At 43.5% G+C, this 7488-nt stretch overlaps 1 long non-coding RNA gene across 1 annotated transcript; it reads left to right on the plus strand.

Annotated features, from left to right (window-relative positions):
• The first annotated feature begins 1068 nt into the window (after positions 1-1068).
• LOC136162951 (uncharacterized) lies at positions 1069-3465 on the plus strand. Its single transcript, XR_010662178.1, has 3 exons — positions 1069-1131; positions 1804-1857; positions 2954-3465. It is a non-coding gene; the product is annotated as an uncharacterized lncRNA (long non-coding RNA).
• Positions 3466-7488: the final 4023 nt, after the last annotated feature.

Here is a 7488-nt window from a genome sequence, read left to right on the forward strand (position 1 = left end):
TAATCAGCACATTTTCAAGTTGCAATAAATTATAAAGCTTTATATTGCAAATTATTCTTCCTGGAACATTTTATTCTTCAGTCTGTCTGCAATGTGTGTGCTCTGCACACTTTTTCTCACGTTTTCAAGCAAACAATTTTCATTTAATATTTGTATTTTTGACAAACCAACCTTTGTAGAGTCTTTGTAAGTGAGAGCAACATTCCTGAAGTATGGTCAGAGTAACAGCAGCAGGGAGTTACAAAATCATGGTCATTTATCACTTTGCTATTGTGCAATCATATGTGAGTGTTTCCATCAGAAGCACACCCTGTTTTCAGGCCTGCAGACTTTTACATAGCCCACATTATGCAGCTTTAGTATTAATAAGGAAAATGGCTGTATTAGCAAATTGAAAATAGGCACTTACCGGGGTTTTTTTTGCATGAAGAAAAGCAACATCATCACATCCAAGTAGAGCAAAAACACTTAACCAGCTTCAGATCTACCACCTTGCACATGTGTTTGGACAGTGGTTGGCTCTTGGGATCTTCAAGAGATCAATAACAGATAGATCTCACCAACCCTGCCACTGTCCTGCACTTGCTGAGATTCTCTTAATCATTTACTTGTTCTTGTGGTTCCCCCCCCCCCCCAAGAACTTGAGCTCTCCCAGTGCTCTGCGGCCCCGCCATTCTGGCAGTGATAGGTGCCCAGTAAGCATCATTGAATGAAATCAATGGGTACCTCACTTGTCCCCCTTTCCAAGGCAGGTTGTTTTGAGGTTTATGGTTTCTGTGCACTGGGGTGGGAGTTCTTCCTCACACACCTTTTCATAGCAGATAGAGGCACCACCTTTTAGCTCAGAGCTAGGATATTGGGGTTGACACCCGAGGAGTTCACTCAAACCCCGTGTGCCCGCAGGTAAGCATTTTGAGGTTTGCTGCCAGGAGGAAGACGGCTCTCAAATGTGTGATGAAATCAGACAACCTCAAGCTGAGCACAAGCACAGTGCAAGAGTGGAATCAAAAACAAAGAGCTTTGTTTTTAACATGGGACCATGGAGCTTCTTTAGCAGTTTGGGGAAACACAATGATAACTGTGAGCGCTATCACCTGGAAAGCTGAGAAGTATTATCCAGTCTTTGAGTTGGTAAGTATTTAAAAATCTCAACCCACTGCTTAAAACACGATTGTTTTAATTATTAGCTGCTACTACCACATGCACGGCTATTTCCAGGCTGCCACCAGAAAATGGGCTGTGCTCCATCTACCTGCCTCATGCCCTACCCAGGCAGACTCTGGGATAAAGACAGGCTCCATACCCTGGCCACTTTAGAAGAACCAGTCATTTTATCAAAACAGATGACAGATGATTTGAGATTTGAATTGCCTAGTTTAGACTATTTGCAAATCAGGATGCTTTCAGGCATGAGAATTTGATGTAAATAAGCAGAGATCAGCTAGCAAGATGCTTCCTTACTCCTGCATGCCAGCATCCCAGGCCCTTGCTCTCTCCTTCAGAGCCTGCTTGGTGCTCCAGCTCCCTGGCTGGGCCTAAAGCAGAGGGGCCCAGGGTAGCCGTGCTAAACTCTGCCCAGTGACTAATTTACATCTCAGTAGAACCCCCTAGCCCCAGGTTTGTAGTTCACACTTGGATTTGGTACAGATTTAAATATCACTGCTGCTAGCTGTTTAATCTGGGATCAAAACAAGAAGAAAGTGGAAGGAAAGAAACAAATGCAAGATCTACTTCTATGAGCCTGACCGAGGAGATCAGCCTGACCGAGGGAATGATTGCGTCTTAAATAATCTTTCTTTATAGGAACGAAAGCAGTTTAAAAAAATCTCATCAGGAAACATTTGAGTCAATATAAAGGTAATTATTTTCTGCTTAATTAAAATTTCCTTGTCAATAGCACAAGTTGAAATCAGAGGGTTTAAAAATGCAAATTTCAAACCCTTTACCTTTTGATCAAAGGTCTGCAAACTACAGCCTCAGGTCAAATCTGCACACTGCCTGTTTTCGTAAATAATGTTTCACTGGAACACAGCCACACCACCCAGACTTCAGAGATGTCTGTGGCGCCTTCATACTGTGACAGCCAGTTTAAGTAGTTGCGACAGACTATATGGCCCACAAAGACAACTATTTGCTATCTGACCCTTAAAGGGGAAAGATTGCAACCCCTGCTTTTTTTATTTAATTGAATTATAGTTGATTTACAATATTATGTTAGTTTCAGATGTACAGCAAAGTGATTCAGTTACATGTACAAATTTTTTAAGTGTATTTTCCATTGTAAGTTATTACAAGATATCAAATATAGTTCCCTGGGCTGCATAGTAAATTCTTGCTGTCTCTATTTTATGTGTACTAGTTTGTATCTGCTAATCCCATCAGTTCAGTTCCGTCACATCTGACTCTTTGAGACCCCATGGACTACAGCACACCAGTCCTCCCTGTCCATCACCAACTCTGGGAGTTTACTCAAACTCATGTCCATTGAGTCAGTGATGCCATCCAACCATCTCATCCTCTGTCATCCCCTTCTCCTCCCACCTTCAATCTTTCCCAGCATCAGGGTCTTTTCAAATGAGTCAGTTCTTCGTATCAGGTGGCCAAAGTATTAGAGTTTCAGCTTCAGCATCAGTGCTTCCAATGAACACCCAGGGCTGATTGCCTTTAGAATGGACTGGTTGGATCTCCTAGCAGTCCAAGGGACTCTCAAGAGTCTTCTCCAACACCACAGTTCAAAAGCAGCAATTCTTCAGCACTCAGCCTTCTTTATAGTCCCACACTCCTAATTTACAGTCCCCCTGCCTCCCCTTTGGTAACCGCAAGTTTTCTATGAGTCTGCTTCTGTTTTGTATATAGAGTCATTTGTGTTCTTTTTTAGATTCCATGTGTGTGGTATCACATAACATTTATCTTTTTCTGTCTGACTGACTTGACTTAGTATGATATTCTCTAGGTCCATCCATGTTGCTGCAAATGGTACTGGAGTGGGACTCTGTCCAAGGCCAGAGAGTGGACTCTTGTTTAACACTAGGAAGTAAACTGAGGAGACACACGGACTGACCAAGCCAAAGACTTCGTTGGAAAGCGGCTCCTATGTGAGGAACAGCAGAGTAAGGGAGCCTGGGAGAACAGCTCTGCCGTGTGACTCAGCGTCGGGTGCAACAGGGACGGGGTTAGCCTTCCGAATTGTCTTGGCCGGTCATCATTCCTGCGCCTTGGGGTCCTCAGCCATGATGGATTCCAGAGTGAGGGTTTCTGGGAGGTCGGCAGGACATATTATGGGCTGGCACCTCCTCCCTCCTTCTGGCCCCTCCTGAATTCTCCTGTTTTTCGTGGTAGCACTAATATTTTTTAATCAGGACCTCCTGTTGTGAGACAACTCATGCAAGTGGTTATTATCGTGCCTGGCCAAGCCAGGCAGTTTCAGTCGACAGTTGCCTAGCACACGTGGCAGTATTTCATTCTTTTTTATGGCTGAGTAGTATTCTGTTTAGTGTATATATGTAAATATGTATATATAAACCACATATTCTTAAACCTTCATGGCAAATAGATGGGGAAACAGTGGCTGACTTTATTTTTCTGTTGTGATTGCAGCCATGAAATTAAAAGACGCTTACTCCTTGGAAGAAAAGTTATGACCAAACTAGATAGCATATTAAAAAGCAGAGACATTACTTTGCCAACAAAGATCCGTCTAGGCAAGGCTATGGTTTTTCCACTGGTCATGTATGGATGTGAGAGTTGGATTAAAGAAAGCTGAGTGCAGAAGAATTGATGCTTTTGAACTGTGGTGTTGGAGAAGACTCTTGAGAGTCCCTTGGACTGCAACGAGATCAAACCAGTCCATCCTAAAGGAAATCAGTCCTGGTTGTTCATTGGAAGGACTGATGTTGAAGCTGAAACTCCAATACTTAGGCCACCTGATGTGAAGAACTGACTCATTGGAAAAGACCCTGATGCTGAGAAAGATTGAGGGCAGGAGGAGAAGGGGACGACAGAGGATGAGATGGTTGGATGGCATCACCAACTGAATGCACATGGGTTTGGGTGGACTCCGGGAATTGGTGATGGACAGGGAGGCCTGGCGTGCTGTGGTTCATGGGGTCGCAAAGAGTCAGACACAACTGAGCGACTGAACTGAACTGATTCTTAAACCAATAGTCTGTTGGTGGGCACTTCAGTTATTTTCATGTCGTCAGTGCTGTAAATAGTGCTTCTGTGAACATTGGAGTGGATCTATCTTTTCAGATTAGAGTTTTATCTTTTCTAGATACATGCCCAGGCGTGGGATTGGTGGATCATCCTGTAGCTCTATTTTTAGTTTTTTGAGAAACCTTCACCTGTTTTCCATAGTGGCTGCACCAATTTACATTCCCATGAACAAAGTGTAGGAGGGTTCCCTCTTCTCCACACCCTCTCCAGCATTTATAATTTGAGGAGTTTTTGATAATAGTGATTCTGACTGATGTGAGGTGCTACCTCATTATATTTTTTATTTGCATTTTCCTAAAAACTAGTGATACTGAGCATAGTTTCATGTGCCTGTTGACCATCTGCATATCTTCAGCCTATTTTTTGATTGGGTTCTTTTTTTAATTGCTGGTGAGTTGTATAAACTGTGCATATTTTGGATATTAACACCCTGTCGATAGCATCATTTGCAAAGTTTTTCTCCCGTAAGTTGTTTTTTCATTCTGTTGATGGTTTCCTTTGTTGTCCAAAAGATTTTAAGTTTGACTGAGTCCCATTTGTTTATATTTGTTTTTATTTCTTTTGCCTTGGGAGGCTGACCTAAGAAAATATTGCTTCTATTTATGTCCAGGAATGTTTTCTATGTTCTCATCACAACCCCTGCTTTTAATAATTACACAGAAGCAGATCTCTACCCTTTTAGAGCAGGGAGGGCTCAATGAACTGTGTGCATGCCTCTAGAACAGTGGTTCTTCTCCTTGGCCTCCCATCCCCTGAGGAGCATTTTTAAAAACAGATCAGTGGAACCAATCTCTGAGGGGGTACATCCACACTGGCATTTACTAAAGCTCCAGGATAGAGAGAGAGAAAGGAAAAAAAAAAAAAAGTTCTGCTGGAGTTTCTGCATCTCTCCTGCCTTGGCATCTTGCTCCTTGTTCCATGACCCTGCAGTCCTGCACACCATAGCCCACTGAGTTATTAAAACCTTTTGCAGAATGAAATCATATGATGTACCTCAGTGACTGTCAACTCTCCCTACATGCTAGAATCATCAGGGAGTTAAAGAAAAAAACCCAGTGGTCTTCCCCCTTCTCCAGTCAGGCCTAAAGCCACTAGGTGACCACAGCTTGGGTGTGGGGGGTGTGGACTGTGAATGGGAGTGGGAGGGATGTGTGATGAGCCAGAGCAGGGTAGGAAGGGCATCTCTGCCGACTTGGAGACAGCTTGATTTGGGAGTTAGAGTCTTAGCAGGGTATCCACACAGGCGAAGGAGTGCGGTGCAGTTGGGAGATTGGTTATATACAGGAGATGAACGAAATGAGCAAAAATATTAAGGTTAGTGAAAGCCAGGTTTCTTACAATGGGAGGAGGAAGTTACAATGGTGAAAAGAGAAGAAAAATCCACTCTGTGGTGGTAGATTGGAATTGGATGTATCGGTGTGGGAGAAAAATATTAATATATATAAAAATCTGGACAGAGGCTTCCCTGGTGGCTCAGATGATAAAGTGTCTGCCTGTAATGCAGGAGACCTGGGTTCGATCCCTGGGTTGGGAAAATCCCTTGGAGAAGGAAATGGCAACCCACTCCAGTACTCTTGCCTGGAAAATTCCATGGATGGAGGAGCCTGGTAGGCTACAGTTCATGAGGTCGCAAAGAGTCGGACACGACTGAGCAACTTTACTGGTTCATGGGTGTGTGCACATGTGTACACACATACACACATACACATATATACCCATGTATATATTCCCACTGAGAGGGCCTGGAAACAGTGATGCCCCAGTGGCAATGAGCATACTTATCACCCATATCTTGGCTTATAAATGCTATTTTCCACTGAAAGGAACCAAGATTCTTTAAAGAAATGTCTGTTTCCATGATTGGAGTGGGGTGGGGTGGGGTGAGGTGGGAGGTGGGAAAGTAGAAGATGAGTCTGAAACAGTTGCAAAAGTGTTGAGAGAATGAAGGGGACTTATCAAAAGGAGGCAGAAGCCAGCTTGAAGAGGCTCTCATGGCCACGTCAGGGACAGTTTGAACATCTATATTAAGAATGATAGTAAAAGATTATAGCCCACTGAATAAAATAGAAAACCACAAGTTTATACTGATACAAATTTTAAAATGAATTAATGGAAAGTTTGAGGAGCAGTTTCAAAATACCTACCTACAAATGCTTATTAATAATTACAAAAGGAGGAAAGACTGTTGATCATGTGAAGCCTGGCAAGTATCCCTTTGATCAGGGGATCAAAGTTAACATCAGTTCAGGACAAACTGAAATCGCATGCCACTGAGAGGATGCAACAAGAAGGGCACAGTCCTCTGTGATACTCCTGCCAAAGGGGCATGACCTGAATTTAATCATAAAAATGTATCAGACAAACCAAATCTAGAGATAATCTACAAAACGCTCATGTGTCAAGGTCATGGGAGTGAAGGAATGTTGAGAATTATTCTAAACTAAAAGAGACCAAAGTGAATTGACGCCTAGATCCAATGCTTGATCCTGACCTGACTCCTTTTGCTATGCAGGACATTGTCAGAACAGTAAATGAGTCTTGAGTAGAGTCTGCCCTTTGGATGGTGGCAATGTAACAATGACACATGTGCAGTGTTACAGTGACCTGTGTGAAGTGTTACAGTGTAACATGAATATCCCAAGTTGGATGGATGTCTTATATAAGGGAAGTGTGCGAGGCACTGCTCTTCAAGCCTGGATGTACATACAGATCACCTGGGGATCTATTTATTTACTTTGTGGACGGGGATATTTTTTTAAAATTTTAATCCAGCTGTGCTGGATCTTCATTTCTGCATGTGGGCCTTCTCTAGTTGCAGGAAACAGGGACTACGTTTTGTTGGAGTGCACAGGCCTTCTCACTGCAGTGGCTTCTCTTGTTGCAGAGCATGGGCTCTAGATGTGTGGTCTTCAGTAGTTGCAGCATGTGGACCCAGTAGTTCTGGCTCATGGGCTTAGCTGCCCCTAGGCATGTGGGAGCTTCCTGAACCAGGAATCGAACCCAAGTCCCCTGCATTGGCAGGAGGATTCTTAGCCACTGGACTACCAAGGAAGCTGGGGGATCTTTCCAAAATACAGATTCTGATCCAGTGGGTCTGGCTGGTGCCTGAGATACTGACAGTCTAACCAGCTCCCAGGCAGGACCTGCTGGCCCAGGGCTCACACTTCAAGTAGTGATGGTCTAGGAAACCCGAGGAGAACATTCACTGTTTGCCTCCTAACCAGCTACCTTGCTCCCTCTTGTTGTTTCAGACTCTGGTTTTCCTCTGAAGAT

Source organism: Muntiacus reevesi, chromosome 3 (assembly GCF_963930625.1).
Source record: "Muntiacus reevesi chromosome 3, mMunRee1.1, whole genome shotgun sequence".
Classification (NCBI taxonomy): Eukaryota; Metazoa; Chordata; class Mammalia; order Artiodactyla; family Cervidae; genus Muntiacus; species Muntiacus reevesi.